Source organism: Microchirus variegatus (genome assembly GCF_963457635.1).
Source record: "Microchirus variegatus genome assembly, chromosome: 1".
Classification (NCBI taxonomy): domain Eukaryota; kingdom Metazoa; phylum Chordata; class Actinopteri; order Pleuronectiformes; family Soleidae; genus Microchirus; species Microchirus variegatus.
Genome location: NC_139802.1, coordinates 41,397,124 through 41,418,006, shown reverse-complemented (window position 1 = coordinate 41,418,006; position 20,883 = coordinate 41,397,124).

Sequence of the window (20,883 nt, the reverse complement as noted above, 5' to 3'; positions counted from 1 at the left end):
TTACTGAGGTCAACAGATAAATCTCCAGCTGAGGGTTGAAGAGATGATGATGATGTTATTGGTTCTCTTCTTGCAGCGTTGTGTGTATATTATGTCCTAATTATTTTAATGCTCTCTCTGGAGAGGCCTCCTGGTGTTGCCATACCACACAGTAATAGCAGTAGTGAGGATGCTCTCCACCAGTCCTCTGCAGGCTTGTGTGAGGGGGCAGCGGTTCACTTTCTGGGTGCAAGTGTGGGCTTCTCACTGAAATCTATCATTATTTACCTAGTCTGCCAGGAAAGGTCACAAGGAAAAAGTGATATGAGCCGTCATCGACGTCTTCCACTTATCCGGGTCTGGGTCTGGGTCGGGGAGGGGGGGGGGGGTCACCGGCCTTAACAATGAAGCACAGACAGCTCTCTCTTCTCTCCAGCCACTTCCACCAGCTCCTCCAGGAAATCACAAGCATTTCCCAGGCCAGTCGAGAGAGATAATCCCTCCAGCATTTCCTGGGTTGGCTCCAAGGTCTCCTCCCCAGAAAGACATGTCCAAAACATCTCTCCAGGGAGACTTTCACGAGGCAGCTGGCTCCTCAGCAGCTGGTTCCTCAGTTCTCAGCAGCTGGTTCCTCAGCCCTCAACAACCTCCTCAGCCCTCAGCAGCTGGTTCCTCAGCCCTCAACAACCTCCTCAGCCCTCAGCACTTGGTTCCTCAGCCCTCAACAACCTCCTCAGCCCTCAGCAGTTGGTTCCGCAGCCCTAAGTAGCCTCCTCAGCCCTCAACAACCTCCTCAGCCCTCAGCAGCTGGTTCCTCAGCCCTCAACAACCTCCTCAGCCCCCAGCAGTTGGTTCCTCAGCCCTAAGCAGCCCCCTCAGCCCTCAACAACCTCCTCAGCCCTTAACAACCTCCTCAGCCCTCAACAACCTCCTCAGCCCTTAACAACCTCCTCAGCCCTCAACAACCTCCTCAGCCCTTAACAACCTCCTCAGCCCTCAACAACCTCCTCAGCCCTCAACAACCTCCTCAACCCTCAACAACCTCCTCAGCAGCTGGTTCCTCAGCCGTCAGCAACTTCCTCAGCTCTGCCTCCTCAGCTCTTCCCTGATGAATCCTCCAGGTGGCTTCTTTTAGATGAGGGAAACTAATTTTGGTTGCCTGTATTTGCAGTCTCTTTGTTTACGTCTCTTTATTGCCCAAACTTCATGACCATAGGAGATGGTTGGAACGTAGACGGACATTTAAAAACGTCTCCATCTCCTGCTCCATCCAGAGTGAGCAATCCACCCTTGTCCAGCTGAGAACTATGGCCTCAGATGTAGAGTTGCTGATCTTCATCCCAACCATGTTATCCATGTCATCAGAGGTGTTTAGACCCTCGTACAATTACACGTCCAAAGATCCCGAACTATCACTTTAACGCGTAGATTACGATGAATAAAGTTTGTTTGTATATACTTCTGCCCGTCTTATTGTCGTGTACGTGACGGCTAAATACAGAAAAGCGCACGCTTTGCTTTGAGCAAAGGGAGCGTTTAACTTTGACAGCATATCATGAAGCTTTCACAGTGAGAACATAAGCCTTAAATTGGAGCAGATGTAAAGTACAAGTGCTTTAATGATGTTTTACGGAGCTGACAGCATGAGGAAGCAGAGCCACATGGAGCAGCGAGGGCTGCCCTAAATCAGGCTTGTCAGCAGGCCTCATGGAAAGCATGTGATGCGTCCGTCTAAATATTGAGTTCACTCAACTCGCTTGAGTTTCAACAAAGACGGCAAAGTTGTTTGACTTGTGACCAGTGATCTGTTCTCTACTCCACCCTGCTCCCATTTTCTCCATTCTTTCTTTTTTAAAGCATAAACAAAAGAAAAAAACTAAACTATTGCGAAACAGAAAAGAAGAGATAACACAATTCAGAGATCTATTTGAAGTATTTAAACATGATTTAATTTCTGCTATGCTGTCACATTTAAAGGTGCATTATGTAATAAATCTAAAGCAACTGGTTATAAAATCCTCCTAATATGTCACAGAGACTCAGGAATAATGTTCATATAACAAACTGAAGTCACCAACAACAACAGTACAGACAAAATATTTACGTAAAAAAAAATATTTTGCAGACTGCAAATCATGTTTATGTTTTGGCACCACCTACCGCCGTTTACCAGTCATTGCAGTCAGTAGAGTCTCAGCTGCCGAACAACCACGGGTTGCCAGTTACGTCAGAAAACGAAACCTCAAAGACCTCGGTATTTTTTAATTTCAATGTAGTAACCGTTTTTGGCCACATTCTTACATATGGCGCCTTTAAGTCGTGGTTAACGACAGAGGACATGAGTTTTTGGACCGGAAGTCGCAACGCGGTCCTGAGTCGATGTCCGTCTGGAAGTCGTTCCCCGTCAGCAACCGACAAAATATAATATAAATATAAATATACTAACGTTTATAATCTGACAAACGTTAGATATTTACAATTATTTTGTCGGCTGTCGACTGGGAACGACTTCCTGACGGACAGGTCCATTGAGATGTCACTCAAAAACTCAGTAGCCAATCAGCAGGCAGCTTTCTAAGGCCCGCCCACAAAAAAAAATTAGAAAAGTATTTTTCTATTTCAATATATTTTAGAATTATTAAATTGATGTTTTTTTTGCTTCTTAAAAATTGTTGTTTGAAAATATTATATAATAAAATATATAATAATATCATCATTTTAATTATATAATATAATATAATATAAAAGACATACATTTTCCAGGATTAATTGATCTACTGTTTATAATGTCATCAACAAAAATCCCCAAAAGTTACGAACTGCAGTTTTAATGTCCACAAATTAATTAATTTAATTAAACTTTAAAATGTGCGCACTTACGCGCGCGGGTGGGCGCACACTCCACCTGCCCGGCCGCGTCCTGGCAGCGCAGACTCGTCACATCACTGCGAGTTGAGCGCAAAACAAAGCCCAGGATTGAGGAGGAGTGAGGAGGAGGAGGAGGAGGAGGAGGAGGAGGAGGAGGAGGAGGAGTGAGTCTCTGCTCCGTGTCACACTTCTCTGCTCAGTGAGGAACTGTGAGCGCATGCACCTCCTGCTCCTCCTGCTCCTGCTCTTCTTCGTACCTCACTCACCGTGCGCAAAAGTGTTTGCGCTTTTCCTCCGCATCCCGACCGTGGACACTTCACAGCGCTCTGAGGAGATAGAGAAAGAGAAAAAAAGGTAGAATATTTGACATTTGTTGCGTTTGTGTTGATGTGAGTGTGATGAAGTGTTGTCTTTGTACTGTGACGCAATTTAAACAAGAGGGAAACAAACAATATTGATAATAGGCTTAGGATTAGATCATCTAAATGTACATTAATTACTGTATATGTTTAACTATGAAGAGTGATAACTTAGATACTTCAATTATCTACATTAACAACACAAATAATTGAGTTTCCACTTCAATGATGTATTTGTGGACTGAATTATTCCTTTAACTACTCAGATTTTTTGAAAACATGGCTGCAAACAGGGATAAAGGATTATAATCTACACCGTTTTAAGCCTAAAATCTCACTGTTAAACAGCCTTTTCTCCATCTCAGTGTTCAAATGTGTCACAGCAGGAAGAATAATAATCCATATGGTTTTCAGTCTCAGGTTGGAAACACTTAGAAACCATTACTTTCAGTACTTAATGAACTGAATTTGTAGTTTTTGTGACATGTTGAAGTCCAGAGATGATATTTTCCCTTTAAATAGAGCAGAGTTTTGTGCTGGTGATGGAAGGAAAAGTCTTAAAACAGGAAATAAACAAACCTCCATCATGTTTATTTCCCCTCAGAATGTTGAAAAACTGAAGTAATATTATAAAAGATGTATTACGTTGTGGTGATTCATGTTTTCTAACCACCAGTGTCGGTGTTTATTGATTCGAGGCCTGACTTTGTCGACTCTTTAGTGATTTATCCGTTTGTCACTCATCTCAATAAGACATCAAATACTCAAACTTTTCTGCATTAACTATTATTATAGTATTCTAATACTCTTACACTTCATATTTCACTTTATACCATTTACTTTTCATGCATTCATCGTTGACAGAGCAACAACTACAGATAAATGTGTGGATCGATCTCTCACATACACTAATGAGTGATTTATTTATGTCACGATGACGTTTGTAGCTCACATCGTCACATTTTCAGCCACTGTTTATGTTCAAATACTCACATAGTTCACACTCAACAATTTGACCGTCATGTTCTCAAATAAAAACTTACACAATGTGTTATTGCGATGACTTATTGTCTTGTAAATCACATCCGCTACGCAACAGTTGACACAGTTGAGCCGACATGACGGAACAAAAGCAACCGAGACAGATTTTTTTCTTCACTGTGTCTTTTGCTTCATAAACACTTAAAAACATAAGTTCAAACCAATTACAGGATCATTTTAGATTAGTTTAAACTTGACTTTTGCAAAAAGCCAGACTGTTAACTCACAATCATTCCTTTATTCACACTTTTAATCATTGTTACTTTAATAACAGGCAGATTATTCATAACATACAGCGCTCAGTAAGACGGCACAAACACTCGTGGAAGGGGAAATCGCTGACAACAGGAGGAAGCCCCAACAGCTGAAAAATGATTATTTGACATGATATGTTCAAGGCAAATGGCACAACTTCATTTCAAATGTTATTTTCTAGAAAGACGAGTGTTACAGCCTGATAGGGATCGACAGTGGCGACAGATGAGTCCAGATCAATATTAGGAGGTGTAACGTACGCAAAAGTCACAGTTTGGTATACGTACCTCAACTGGACTCAACTGGAATTTTCATCTTCACATTCAGTTAGTCTAACAGTCCCAGCTCGTACTCAGATTTTCAAAGCACATATTTTAATTTGGTAAATCTGAAAGGGAAGATTTATTCAAATTCTTAATCAATTCTGTTTAAATGTCAGCTTTATCTGCATTTGCACATATTTGGTTAGCATTTTTTCCTTGTAACAGTGATATCCCAAAAAATTTTTGACACAGGTAAAGTCTTCAAGTGTCTTCACTTGTCTTTCTCCACTGCTGCTGTAATTGATCAGCTTTGTAGCGTGGTTATCACGCTTCATAGTTAAAAAATATGCAGTATTTGTCCTGGACATTTGGCAGGAATACATGAGTGTGACGTTTCCTGTGGTACAGGAATGGACTGACGGTCAAAACCGAGGCTTGCTAACTACACTCAGACCAAAGAGTGCTATGTTACTGTTATTTCCGACGCCGATGAGGTTATGGTTTGAGCAGCACATCAGTCTGTCTGAGAACAGCATCAATCATCAGCAAACTGGACATTTCACTGGAATATGCTAGGAATGTAGGCTAGGTCCAAAGGAATTAATGGTTTGATTTTGGGAGTGATCCAAGCGCGGATCAGGATTCAGGTTTTTTATTTAAAGGGGGCATAGTACACAAAATCAACTTTTTAATCATTTAAAACCTTATGTTTGGGACTCTGGAGGCCCTATCAGTCGGGAAAGTGTGAAAAAAGATGACTCACTCATGTTTTTGTGGTCCTCCTCAGTCCAAGAGCAGGAGATGAAACACGCAATGTTGACTTCCGCGCTCGTTGGGACGTCACAATGCGCAAAATCCCTGGAATTGTTGTCTCGCGGAGCTCCGCTTTGTCCGTAAAACACGCGAGAGCGCTAACGAGGGCAACAGCATCCGAAAACGGGAAGTCTGCAAAGTCCGTGAAAATTTCTATTCTTGGCTCCACAGTGCAGCACAGAGTTCTACACACACTTCCAGCCTCAGAGGATTTATCTGTCCAGTGGATGCATGTTATATATGACGGCAATATGCCTGCTAGAGCCTACAAAATGATCACTTTTCCAAATGCTAACTGCTGTTAGCTCCCAGTAGCCTCTGTGGCTGATGTCATTTCCTGTCCCTTAAGTTTCATTTTACTTTTTTTTAAGGTGGACCTAAAGAGATACTATTAAACAGAGCGTTCTGAACAGGGCTGTTTTGACAGGGTGATTGAACTGCTGTGGTGCTTCATCCTTATGGTATTTTGACCAAAGCATGTCACAGACATGTTCATGAGGACACCAGGGTTTATATTATTTTCGTGTGACATACCATAATACAACCATTTCACCTCATCTACACTAACAATACTCTCCACTGTGTGGTTATTAGAGCATTTTTAGCTTTAGGGGCGCTGCAGTTTCCTGAAGGTATCATCGCTGTCTGGAAGTTCCTCTCACTAAAGCTCTTTGAATGAAACCATTCATTTTTGAGGCTGCATTTTGTCACCTTTCGATTCGACCGTCCATCAAAACACGCAAGAAGCGTCGACTCGAAACGAAGGTTTTTCCTTTGTCTCTCGTCAGAGTCGTTTGTTTGCTCACGGTCAATGGGCTCAGACGATCATATTTGTGAGAGTTATCATAGCTGTGGTTGACCATGTTGTGCTGCAGCTCTGGAGTGATTTAGAGGCTCCAGCTCCTCACAGCCCCTCTCTGTGTGCGCTGGCTTAGACTTAGCGGCTCCACCCTGACCCCCACCCATTACCGTTACACCCACCCAGTCCACATACACAAATACAAGACTGTGGCCTGCAGTGGCTCATGTTAACCACCCCCAACTCCTAATGAAAAAGGGGAGGGTGGGGGACACGCACACACACATTCACAGTCGACTCCAATTTGTGTAAATGAGCAGTAATGAGGGAACAACAGGTTAAATGAGTGTGTGTGTTCTCCTGCGGCTTTAGCCGTGTACGTTTTGCCTCATGAATAACATTTGTGTCGTGGTGAGTAATGTGTTTGCCATTTACGGGCTGCAGTGTTACTCTAAATAGTGTCTGTGTATGTGTTCATTTATAAACTTTCCCCATGTTCATAAGAAATATAAATGACGGATAAACATTTCTTTAGAAGGAAAGAGTTCAGCTGTCTGGTATGGGGGCCAGTGTATGCCATCATTTTGCCTCTCACATTCACTATTTTTGGCTCTCGCGTTCACTATTTTTGCTTCTCACATTCACTATTTTTGCCTCTCACATTTACTATTTTTGCCTCTCACGTTCACTATTTTTGCCTCTCACGTTTACTATTTTTGCCTCTCACGTTCACTATTTTTGCCTCTCACATTCACTATTTTTGCCTCTCACGTTCACTATTTTTGCCTCTCACATTCACTATTTTTGGCTCTCACGTTCACTATTTTTGGCTCTCACATTCACTATTTTTGCCTCTCACATTCACTATTTTTGCCTCTCACGTTCACTATTTTTGCCTCTCATGTACACAATTTTATTCATGTATTTGTACGTGAATAATATTTTTCAAACCATAATCTAGATGATGCACGATATTCTACGATATATCGGCTTTAAAATGCATTATTGGATATCGTCAAACACGCCACTATGACAACGTCTTCTACTGTGACTTCATCCTCTGCAACTCCTATTGTTTTAGGGTTATTTATTTTGCACATTGAAGAAAATGTGTATATCCGAGTTTGATTAATATGTCAGTTTCAACACAGAAGAGCCAAAATAATCTCTGTGTTTTGGCATAAATCGGGGAGAAAGGTCCAATATCATGCATCTCAACCTCAATCCAGACAATTTTATTCAGACCAACCTAAATACAACACAAATATAGAAAGTCATGCAGGGGAGGAAATGAGATTTAACCCTGTTTACAACACTGTGACTAGCCCTGAAGTTTAACCTCTGGCTTTGACCTCTGACACCATGTGATGGAGTATGAAGAGAGAATCTGAACCTGCATACACAGCTGCTTCTGTCGTCAGTGCACAGGGATTGAGATTATCTTTAAACTGATGATTCTGCTCAGGGTCAAAGACACACAGGAGTGATTCATTCACTGTCCGAATCTGATGTCTGTGCTTTACTGGCCTGATTTAGAAATAAGAAATAGAAAAGAAAAGCTGAACATAAAAAGTGGAGCATCTTCTGCAATCAAAGATCTTAATCTTAAGCCTTTTTCAGAACGCTCGCTTTAGTAGTATCTCTTCAGGTCCACCTTAAAAATAAGTAAAACAAAACTTAAGGGACAGGAAATGACATCAGCCACAGAGGCTACTGGGAGCTAACAGCAGTTAGCATTTGGGAAAGTGAGGATTTGCAGGCTCTAGCAAGCACATTGCCGTCATATATAACATGTATCCACTGGACAGATAAATCCTCTGAGGCTGGAAGTTTGTGTAGAACTCTGTGCTGCACTGTGGAACCAAGAATATAACTTTTCACAGACTTTGCACTCTCGCGTGTTTTACGGACAAAGCGGAGCTCCGCGAGACAACAATTCCAGGAATTTTAGCGCATTGTGATGTCCCAGTGAGTGCGGAAGTCAACATCGGGTTTTATCTCCTGTACTTAGACTGAGGAGGACCACAAAAACATGAGCTAGTCATCTTTTTTCAACATTGCCGACTGATAGGGCCTTCAGAGTCCCAAATATAAGGATTTAAATGATTAAAAAGTAGATTTTTTTGCATAATATGTCCCCTTTTAATATTTTCAGGTTGAAAGGAGAACGATCAGGAACATGCTTTGTAGAGCTCAAGATAGGTTCAATTGTTAGCAAACAAAGTCACCACACAACACGTACCACACACAAACACACATGTGATTGCATGTTGAGGTGATCGTCATGCGTCACATGACAGAGAAGACACTACGGTTCACTGTTGTGGTGCAGACATCACGTTAGCTTACAATGGGATTGTGTCTCCTGAGGATGGAACGGCCTCAGGTGTCTTCTTCGTCTTTGTCACTGTCGCTCAGTGTTGGCGTTTTCTGTTGTCATTTTCCAGACAGGACAAAGTCATGTCGTAGGAATATAGATGATGAAGATGATTTCGCATCTGATGATTTCGCATTTAAAATATGCTGAGACATCCACGCTTTATCCTCCACATGAGGGTCATGGGGGGGCTGGAGCCATGACCAGCTGATCCAGTGTGAAACCTCCTTAGACTCTTTTCTTGAGGTCAGTAAAAGAAGATCCATTTGGAGAGCTCTCTCTTTCTGGACTGCTTTAGTTTGGAGGAAGGGTGAATTCCAATTCCTTGCTTAACCCTCAATCTCAAAAATGCGCGCTCCCGCTAGTGCTAAGTGCTGTCCCGATTCTCAGAAAAATTAAGTTGAGGGGCGAGTTTAAGGGCTGTATCGCCTTCAATATTGAGATTTTCCGAAATCCCCCTTGGGAGCAAGGGCTACCCAGAATGCATTGCGTGTTTTCACAAGCAGCGAAACGAGTACGCTACAAATTAAGTAGTATTTTCTTTGTTAATAGAGATATAAAAATGACGAAAACCATTGTATTATCTTAGTTTAGGCCCATATTATGGATTACTTACGTCATTGTTGCGTAACATTTATTATTATTTTACGATCTTTTGTCAATAGCCGGCGCGGACAATCGATCGTCTGCTATGGTTTACTTTTCAATAAGCCGTGGTGTGTGGTAACTGTCAGCTGAATATGTCCGTGGTTGTGGTATTTGTATGAGTATCATCTTATAACTAACTGACAACCTAATAACTTGACTGACAAACGGATCGTAATAAATAATCGTGGCGTAAATGCGTTCTTCTTCTTCATCTTTTTTGGAGTTGACAGACTGGACGCAGCTTTCGCGTTATTCTGCCCCCTACAGTCTGAAGACGTATCTGCATTTAAGGGGTGTCCCATTTCTAAGTGACAAAATAACCCTCAACACTTGGTTTTGAGGGACAGTTAAGATTAAGGGTTGAGCTTGAGGGTTAAGATAGGAATTGGAATTGGCCCTAATTCTTGGATCGGATAGCGACCAGATAGCACTTCACTACATGCATTTACACCTGCTGTTAACATGCGTCCCTGGTTTCCAATAAATAAAGTCTGACGACTGATGTCGGCAGTTTTATTTGTGGTAACTCAAAGTGATGCATATAATCCATTTAGTACCTGGACAGAACTGGCCCTTGTAGGAAGTAGGAGGTTTTTTTCTTGGCGATGAGGCTGATGAGGTTTTTTTGCTCCAGTGTTGACGTTAAAAACTATATTTGATGTCTGTGTCATACGCAGGCCTTTTTTTTTTTTTACCCCCCCCCTCCAGTTAAATGAAGCATTAACCTGCCGCCATCACAGAGCGTCTGTGTTTCACACTGAGGACTCTTTGTCATGGCTAAGGTGGTGTGAGGGTGACGTGACACACTCCTGGGTTGGGAGTAAAATAATGTATGTATGCTTTTTCAGTGAGAGAACTGACCGAGCTGTTTGTGAACGCTCTGTTTGTGTGTTCAGCTGACTCTCAGCCACAGTTCTTAAAAGTGTTTTGGGGTGGGTTTGAAGTGTGGAACTAACACACACACACAGCACTGACTTCATTGAACAAACTACAGGTGCCAAAAAACAGCGTAAGAGCCGTCTTACGCCGTTTTTATTTTTATTCTTACGCCATATTTCCCCATGGAAATATGGCTTCTCGTGGGGAAACTGATTTTTAGCAACTTAATATAATGCACACAATCTCGAGTGTAAGGGGCCACATGAGAAACTCAAAATACTGTTGAGGGCCGGACCAATGGTCAGAATTAATTCTGCTCAATTTTAATTTGATGTCTTTATATTTTTAAAAAAAGCAGTAAATTGTATTGTTTCAGTGTAAATCAGGCAGCATACAAACACACAATAAACACAATTAAGGAAAATGCAGATTTTTATTCAATTATAACACATTTTTTCCCCATAGTAAGTCGTCCTAATATGACTAACCTTAACACACACACACACACACACACACACACACACACACGCTCGCTCTCTTTCTCTCCCACACACACTCTCTCTCACACACATAAACACACACTCTGTCTCTCACACACACACACATAAACACACACTCTCTCTCTCACACACATAAACACACACTCTCTCTCACACACACACTCTTTCACACACACACACTCTCTCTCTCTCTCTCTCACACACACACACACTCTCTCTCTCACACACAGACACACACACACTCTCTCTCTCACACACACACACTCTCGCTCTCACACACTCTCTCTCTCTCACACACACTCTCTCTCACACACACACACTCTCTCTCTCTCTCACACACACACCCTCTCTCTCTCTCTCTCTCTCTCACACACACACACACACACTCTCTCTCTCACACACACTCTCGCTCTCACACACACACTCTCGCTCTCTCTCTCACACACACACACACACACACACACTCTCGCTCTCTCTCTCTCTCACACACACACTATCTCTCTCTCTCTCTCTCTCTCTCACACACACACTCTCTCTCACACACACTCTCGCTCTCTCACACACACACTCACACACACACACTCTCTCTCTTTAAAGTTAAACAGTTATTTAGATTAGATTTGTTTTTATTTATCTATGTCAGTATAATGTACTTATTCTGTTACTATTGCACCACACTGCTGCTGCCTCTGCTGCCACCTGTTGGTGATTAATTAGGCTCACAGAGTCACAGTTATGGAAAATAAACAAGGAAGTACATCAATGCAGTGATATCAGTGATACTGTCAGTCTTTAAAGAAGATGTGGTAAACATTTTGATCACACTACTGAGCACTGTAATGTAAAGCTTCTATCAGCCACTCTTCTAAGTCTTACCTTTGTGCTCATGGTTAACAGTTGCTTGTGATTGAGGCGTCTCTCTCTCTCTGTGCTGACGCTCCAAACATGAATGGGATTATTTCTTCCCTCCTGAGGCTGGACAGTGGAGGGTGGAGACAAAGTAAGTGCAGATGGTGAGAGCCACAGTTGAGCAACAGTCAGTCCAGTGCTTTTATATAAACAGAGTTGGATGAGAAACAAAAAGTTGTTCTTTGTCAGGGAAGATGGGTTTATCAAACGATAAGAGTGTAAATGTTACATATCTGGTTTTATTTTATTTCCCTGGTTTCAATCTTTTCAATGTGGTGGGTGAGAAAGTCCAAATGGATCAGAACCTGGACTTAATGAGGCAGAACCTTATTTCTGAGTAAACGATTAAAGGCGCCATATGTAAGAATGTGGCCAAAAACGGTTACTACACTCAAATTCAAAATACCGAGGTCTTTTAGGTTTCGTTTTCTCCGTCATTGTAGCTCAGACGTAACTGGCAACCCGTGGTTGCTCGGCAGCTGAGACTCTACTGACTGCAATGACTGGTAGGCGGCGGTAGGTGGCGTCACATGCCAAAAGATGATTTCAAAACATGAACGTGATTTGCGGTCTGCAAAATATTTTTAACGCAAATATTTGGTATTCCACCAAGAACCCTTTTAAAGGGAAAGGGGTTTTAAAGGGTTCTACTGGAACCATTAGTGTTACCAAGAACCCTTTCTTCGGGAAAGGGTTTTTCAGAAGCAAATGGTTCCAGGTAGAACCTCAGCCCTTGTAGAAGGACCCTTTTGGAACCCTTATTTCTAAGAGTGTAGTGTCACTGTAAATGTTTGTTGTCTGTTTTAACCTCCACATGAGCGGTCACACGGCTGCTAGTGCCAATCCCTGCCGACACATGGCCAAAGGCAGGGCACACCCTGGACAGGTCACCAGTTCATTGCAGGGCCAACACACACACAGAGACATTCATTCTCACACTCAAACCTATGGGCAATTTAGAGTGTCCAATAAAGTGTCCAGTTTTTGGACTGAACACAGGGAGCGCTATCTTACTCCAAACTCCACTACGCCATTGTGTGCCCCTCGATCGCTGGAGATTAGCATCGTTTTTGTTATACTTTATATACAACTTTACACCACTGCTAATATCTATTTGGATCAGGTTTTAGTCATCAGTCATGCTTCACGTCTGTAACGCCCTCCTTTTTGCCTTTTTACGCCTCATTTACTTCTCCCTCAGAAGGTGGTTTTGCGAGGGGTCAAATGGCCGCTCACCTCCTCTGCTCCAGCGCTTAAGTATCTGTCAAACAGCTTCAAAGCAGGAATGTATTTACTCTCAAAACTAGAGAGTTTTGACGAGTTGGAAGTATGAATCATATGCATGTGTCAATTATTGTTGTGCGCATTTATATTGACAGCAGATTGACGTTCTGGACCTCAACCAGTTTTTATTATGCGTCTGGACTGAGGTCAGGGGGGGTTTTATTCATTCTTGTGAAACCAATATGTCATATTTCTATGGTGGCCCTGAGGTGCAAAACACAAGCGCAAAACACAAGCGCAAATCACAAAACACAAATGCAAAACAAAAAACACAAATCAAAAAAACACAAAAACAAAAGCAGAAAACTTTTGAGTTAATGTTTTTGTGTTTTGCGTTTGTGTTTTGCACCTCAGGGCCACCGTATATTTCCAATACATACTCAGCTTGAAAACATGGTTGCCAGTGAGGGAACCAGAGAAAACTTTTTTTTTAGACTTTTGTCACTCTGACATCTTAAGAATATCGTCACTGCTTTGTTTCACATTAGACCCACACCGATTACCGTCAGTGTTTTTAAAAAACGTTAACAACAGTGACAACAACACATCGAACATGTCGACGACGACACCATCCTGAGATTAATTAAAGTGGGACACGGAAGAAACGCCATGAGGTTATCGGCTAATTCACTAATTCAGACCGGGTTTTTCATGGCACTGCATACGCACCCGTTTGGGGGGGGGGGGTTGTTGGGGGTTCGAGAACAAGGTTTCAAGTATTTGTTCAGTGTGCTCGAGATGCCACATCTGGTCCCAGTGAGAGGGTTTTTCCACTGCAGGGGACATTGGGGACAGAGGACACTGGGGACAGTGTCACAGCACAGAGTGTAAAACATCTTACCAGACAATGTCACGACAATAATAAGTAGTAATAGTAATAGTCCGTTTTTTTTGTTTTCAGCCCTCCCTTCTTCGGCTTGTCTTCATAGGAGAACCCCTATTGGTTCCGCCTGGAACCCTAAGTGTTACCAAGAACCTTCTTAAAACCTCTTATTCAGGAAAGGGGTTCCAAAGGGTTTTCTGGATCAAAATGTTTCTTTCTGGAACCACCTGTTTTACCAAGAACCCTTGAAAAATAAATGGTTCCAGGTAGAACCTCAGCCCTTGTAGAAGAACACTTTTGGAACCCTTATTTCTAAGAGTGTACCGTAAATGTGTAGGGATTAGGGGTGTAACGGTTCACCAAACCCACAATTCGGTTCAAACTTCTGTTTTTGACTCACCTCTGATTTTTAAAAACATACTGAAAAAAAACCTTTGGAAAACCTCCAAAAAAAAAATGTCTGGATTTTATTAAACGATTGTGTCATCGCAATTTCAAGAACATGAACATTACTTGTACACTCTTAGAAATAAGGGTTCCAAAAGGGTTCTTCTACAAGGGCTGAGGTTCTACCTGGAACCATTTGCTTCTGAAAAAACCCTTTCCCCAAAGAAAGGGTTTTTCAAGGGTTCTTGGTAACACTAATGGTTCCAGTAAGAACCATTTTGATCCAGAGAACCCTTTAAAATCCCTTTCCTGAATAAAGGGTTTTAAAAGGGTTCTTGGTGGAACCCTCCAAAAGGGGTTCTTCTATGAGGACAAGCTGAAGAACCTTATATGGTTCTACTTAGCACTTATTTCTAAGAATGTATAAAACTTCTCTTAAGACCAAAATAAACACTTCTATCAATCTCTTAACTCTCCAGGAATAGCAAAACATAAACATTAGTCTTTAAACCAGTCTACATTCTCTAAATCTATCTAGAAATTCCAGGTGTCTTGATACGAGTAAGTTCAGTGCCAAGTTTGACGTTGTTTGGAGAAGTAATGCAAAAGAATCACCGCTAACCCTAAGCTGAAGATGGAGTGATGTCGTCATATTTATTCACGGTGGTTAAAACGGTCGCTGCCGAGTTTTCCAACAGTGTTTTTGAGGCTCGGTGACGAAGCTGCTGCTGTGGAGATAAAAATCAGGGTCATGGTTTCTGCTTCTCTGGGATTTAGGATAGATCTTATTCATTTAAGCTATATTGTGTCTCAGTCAAACTCCTACCTTTAACTGTGCAGAGTCCATCAAACACATACATCGACGTAATGTGGAATATAGTCATTTATCAGGTCATTGGAGCGACGACTCAGTGAAAGTGCGTCTCCTCTGCTGAAGAGGTTTAAGGCCATGTAAACATGGATCCAATTACTGACAATTACAATTGCTTTTCTGCTGTTTAACAAAAACTCGGGACTAAAAGCTCAAGCACAACCAAACAAGGAGTGGAAACTCTTTGTGTTCACGCCAGCTGTATTTCTTTGTGATGGTTTAACCTTCAACTTTGCTTCTCTCCTCGTAACCGAGTGTGTGTTTTAAGAGGTTTTTTTTTTTTTTTCCAAGCTCCTGGGGATCCATTACTTTAAAAGCCTTACACAATCACATTGTTCACCAACTGGATGTAAGTGTGCAACCTAAGGGATGATTTATGATTTAAGTCCCTGTGAAGTCAATTTAGATCGTTTTTATTGTACCTATGCACATTTTTTTTTTATGAATGTTGCCCCAGGAATAAGGGAATTACTGATTGATGGAGTTACAGTTAAAGAGTTTTTCATCACATTTATATTCAGGATTTTTTTGGTTGTGCCTTAAAGGCGCCATATGTAAGACTGTGGCCAAAAACAGTTACTACATTCAAATTCAATATATCGAGGTCTTTTAGGTTTCATTTTCTGACGTAACTGGCAACCCGCTCGGCAGCTGAGACTCTACTGACTGCAATGATAGGTAGATGGCAGTAGGTGGCGCCACATGCCAAAACGTGATTTCAAAACATAAACATGATTTGCAGTCTGCAAAATATATTTTTTTAATGCAAATATTTTGTCTGTACTGTTGTTGTTGGTGAGTTCAGTTTGTTATATGAACATTATATTATATTAGTCTCTGTGACATATTAGGAGGGTTTTATGGCCAGTTGCTTTAGATTTATTACATAATGCACCTTTAATAATAGTATTTATGATGCAAAATGAATGTATTAATATCAAAAACAGACATTTATTTTAAATAACATAAATAATAGTGTGGACAACTGTAATTAAAACTCTTACCAGGACACGTTTCGGCCACTGTAATTGAATGTTGTTTACGATACATTTAACAATGGGATAATTATGACCAAATGTCTTATTATTACGGTTATAATAAACATTGCTAGCAAATATATATTCTATTCTATTACCTTGCTGGCAGCTGTGCCTCAGCTACACACTGTGTTTAAATGACGGTGATGTCATGGGCCATGTTTTTATTATAACATGATATTAAGTGCGGGGGCCACCTGTAATCGATTGGGGGGCCGAATGTGGCCCCCGGGCCACCAGTTTGGACCCCTGCTCTAAATTGACTGTAGGTGTGAAAGTGAGAGTGAATGGTTGTTTGTCTCTATATGTGGTTCTGTGATGGTTGTACCCCGCCTATCGCCCTATGTCAGCTGAGATAGGCACAGAACCCCCCCACGACCCTCCGGTGGAGGATAAAGCGGTAAATAATGGATGGATGGATGTAATAATCACCATCTCTCATGCCACATACACACAAAAAACAGCAGAGTTATTGTAGTAAGTTTGCATTGGCCCGTTTGTAGCTCCAGTCCCTGACTTGGCCGTCAGAGAGTGGGAGCGGCCTCACTCTTCTCTGAGGAACAATAGATTACTTCAGCTCCAAGTGCAAAACATCTCCAGCTTTTACCACGCTTAGGTCTGACCTCATTCCCAGGAGATGTTCCAGGTTTGCTTGCTTGCTCCTCGTGGTGTTAAATATCATGCAAAAAAAAAATGGATTTGCTTGTAAGTTTTGGAAGACATTTCAGGGTAAGAGAGGTGAGATAATGTTTTCACAGCATTTACTGGATCGTTAAAGGTGCGCCACGCAAGATTGAGCCACGCAGCGTGTGATAGCAAAACAAGAAGACTCAGTGAACTCAGACCAAGCATCAAGCACAAAATGTTGACATTTTACCTGCTAATAGTTATTACCATCTTATATAAGCATGACAACATCCATCCTGATCTGCTAAGATGCTGCTGAGATGCTCACATCTGAACTTTACATTTGAATTCCTGCCAAATCCCCAATCTGGATCAGAAACAGTGGTGGCTGATTGAGCGTACATCAAATATTTCATCCAATAACTGAGAAGAGATTTATGATCATTTTTTGTAAACGTCATGATTTAACACACTGTTAGAAACAGGGCCGTTTCTAGCTGTTTGGGGGCCCTATGCGAGATACTATTTGGGGGCCCCTATTTTTACAAAATCGAGGTACTTTTTTCTGATTACCCCACAAACACTTACATGCTTTGCAAATATACGCATAATGAATGCATCCAATACATGCAAATAAAGACAGGTACTTTTAATTCTCCAAAAATATAATAAAATATGAGTCTGAACTTGCAGTTTGGGGGCCCCCCGGTGGCTGTGGGGCCCCTATGCAGCTGCATAGTCCGCATATAGCAAGAAACGGCTCTGAAATGAAATAAAATTGCTAAGTAGAACCATATAAGGTTCTTCGGCTTGTCCTCGTAGGAGACATCATCATTCATAAAGGTTCCACCAAGAACCCTTTTAAAACCCTTTATTCAGGATAGGGGTTTTAAAGGGTTCTCAAGATCTATATGGTTCTTACTGGAACCATTAGTGTGACCAAGAACCCTTGACAAAGCCTTTCTTCGGGAAAAGGTTTTTCAGAAGCAAATGGTTCCAGGTAGAACCTCAGCCCTTTTGGAACCCTTATTTCTAAGAATGCAGGAACACATTTAGGTGTTTGTCTATACATTACAAACAGGAAGTTGCTTATAGGAAGAACTTATATAAAATATATGATACTATAAAATATTGATGTAATCATTCAAAAATATAGTATTATATTTGTTTGAAAATAGACTTTTTGTTTTCAACGACCAAAATTTCACTTGCTCAGACTCTTTTGCGTCTGTTCCCTGGTTTTTTTTTAGGGGGGGGGGGGGGCTTTCGGAAGCTGCCTGCTGATTGGCTACTGAGTTTTTGGAGTGACAGCTCAATGGACAGGAAGTAGACAGTAGGCTTGGAGTGGCCGTCCGTCTGGAACTCGTTCCCCCAAGTTTTCCCTGCCGACATCTGACAAGGTACATCAGTAGCTAACGTTTGTCAGATTATCTTTGAGATTAGGGAACGAGCTCCAAGCGCAAAAGAAGTGGAGCAAGGGAAATCCTTATCATTGGAAACAAAAAGGTCTATTTTCAAACAAATAAAATACAATTATTTTTGAATGATATTGAGTTTGTGGTTTTCATTTTTTTACACTTTGTTGTTTGATGATATTGACACAAATCAAAAGTACACACACACACACCTGGCCTATAAAGACTTGGTGTTGTTTACAGTCCAACACAGATGGCGGCTGAGGAATGCTGTCACTCTGGAGGACACATTTAGTCACACACACTCACACACTCACACACACACACACACACACACACACACACACACACACACACACACACACACACACACACACACACACACACACACACACACACACACACACACACACACACACACACACACACACACACACACAGATAATAACCATGCATGTGCAGTCTCTCACTTGTAAACAGTTGAGAACCTAATATCTGAGTGAGTAACTACTAATGGAGCTCCACACTTTGATTCCCCTGCATTCTTTTTTTTTTGCTGCAGAATCCTCACCCCTCCTTCTCTCCCTCCCTCCCTCCCTCTCTCCTGGCTCTAGCCTTCTTCTTGCTGTGTTTTATTGGCTTCACCTCCCTCTGTATCTCCCTCTATCCTCATTTCACACATCAGCTGCTCCCCTCATGTCCTGCAGAGAACTGTCTGACTGAACACTTTCTCCTCCTCCTCTTTAAAAAGGACATATCTCACCCCCCCACACCCGCATGCCGATATACATAATGACTTTGTTCAGGCAGAGTGTGTGTGTGTGTGTGTGTGTGTGTGTGTGTTCTGCAAGGTTATTCTGCTAACAGCAAGAGCTACACCTGGCTGTGGGGGTGCAGGGTGGAAGGGTTATGGAAAAGAGGTGCATGTAAAATATGGTTTGGGATCAGTTCAGATTCAAAGAACTACCTCTTCAAACACGTGCGATCCAAAAAAGCATGGACTGTGTAGAAAAAGTGGATACGGTTTGACGGCTGAGGCCAACCCTGAAGTAAGAATATGTTCAATAGCCACCAGGGGGCGACTCCGCTGTTTGAAAATATACAGTAAGAGTTAATGGTGTCAACCACGTGTTTCAGATCTTCTTTGAAAGAACATGATTTTGAGTTTAGAGGCTCTTGTTGATCAAACTCAGGTGTAAATATCATTGTACACTCTTAGAAATAAAAGTGTTAAGTCGAACCATATAAGGTTCTTCTGCTTGTCCTCATAGGAGAACCCTTTTTGGCTCCAGGTGGAACTTTTTCATAAAGGTTCCACCAAGAACCCTTTTAAAACCCTTTATTCAGGAAAGGGGTTTTAAAGGGTTCTCTTGACCAAAATGGTTCTTACTGGAACCATTAGTGTTACCAAGAACCCTTGAAAAACCCTTCTGGAGAGGGTTTACTCTGGTAGAACCTCCGTCCTTGTAGAAGGACCCTTTTGGAACCCTTATTTCCATGCCGTGCTGAGTAGGTACTCAGTGCCCCTGGAACCTCGCCAAAGCCAGTACTACAAAATAGTACCTGGTACCAGGTACTACACTCTTAGAAATAAGGGTTCCAAAAGGGTCCTTTTACAAGGGCTGAGGTTCTTCCTGGAAATCTTCTGTAAAAACCCTTTCCCGAAGAAAGGGGTTTTTCAAGGGTTCTTGGTAACACTAATGGTTCCAGTAAGAACCATTTTGATCCAGAGAACCCTTTAAAAACCCTTTCCTGACTCAGCACGGCATGGAAATAAGGGTTCCAAAAGGGTCCTTCTACAAGGACGGAGGTTCTACCAGAGTAAACCCTCTCCAGAAGGGTTTTTCAAGGGTTCTTGGTAACACTAATGGTTCCAGTAAGAACCATTTTGATCCAGAGAACCCTTTAAAAACCCTTTCCTGAATAAAGGGTTTTAAAGGGGTTCTTGGTGGAACCCTCCAAAAGGGTACCTTTATAAATAGGTTCTACCTGGAGCCAAAAAGGGTTCTCCTATTAGGACAAGCCGAAGAACCTTATATGGTTCTACTTAGCATTTTTATTTCTAAGAGCGTATGCTAGCGGAAGCTTAACCATGCCGTGCAGAGACGAGGTGGTAGAAATGCGGCATTAGTGTGTTGTTAATGTTGTGTTGGATGTTTTATGTTATTACAAAGAGAATAATCCTTCACCTGAAGATATATATTTGTAATATTTGTATATAAGTGTTCAATATGTTTTGCTGTAGATAATAATATATATATAAGAACAAAATAATGTTGGTGTGTGTGTGTGTGTGTGTATGAAGCACAAGGTGTTGGAGTGACGCTGCATTGTATCAGCCTCTCTCTCTCTCTCTCTCTCTCTCTGAAGTTGTCAGCGGGACATGCAGCTTGTTCCTCTCACTGCTGGATGACAGAGAACATTTACTGCACAGTATGTACAACAGACAGTGTATATATGTGATGTTCTACTTCTCTCTGTGTTGTGATCGTGTGTGTCGGCTTTGTCCGTCAAGGACAAGTTGGTGGTGTTTTGTAGTTTAATATGAATGTGTGAGACTTTGTGAGAAAGAGACGGTGATATTTGGTGGTGGTGGTGGGGGTTGATGCAGTAATCACAGAGCTCTCAGGGGGAGAAACAGCAATGCAGAGAGAAACCCTGTGTCACTGTGGCCGTTGTGGACGGAGCTGCATTCAGAACACAGATCTACACGAGCACAGCGTTTCCTCCTCCTCTGGCGTTTTTGACT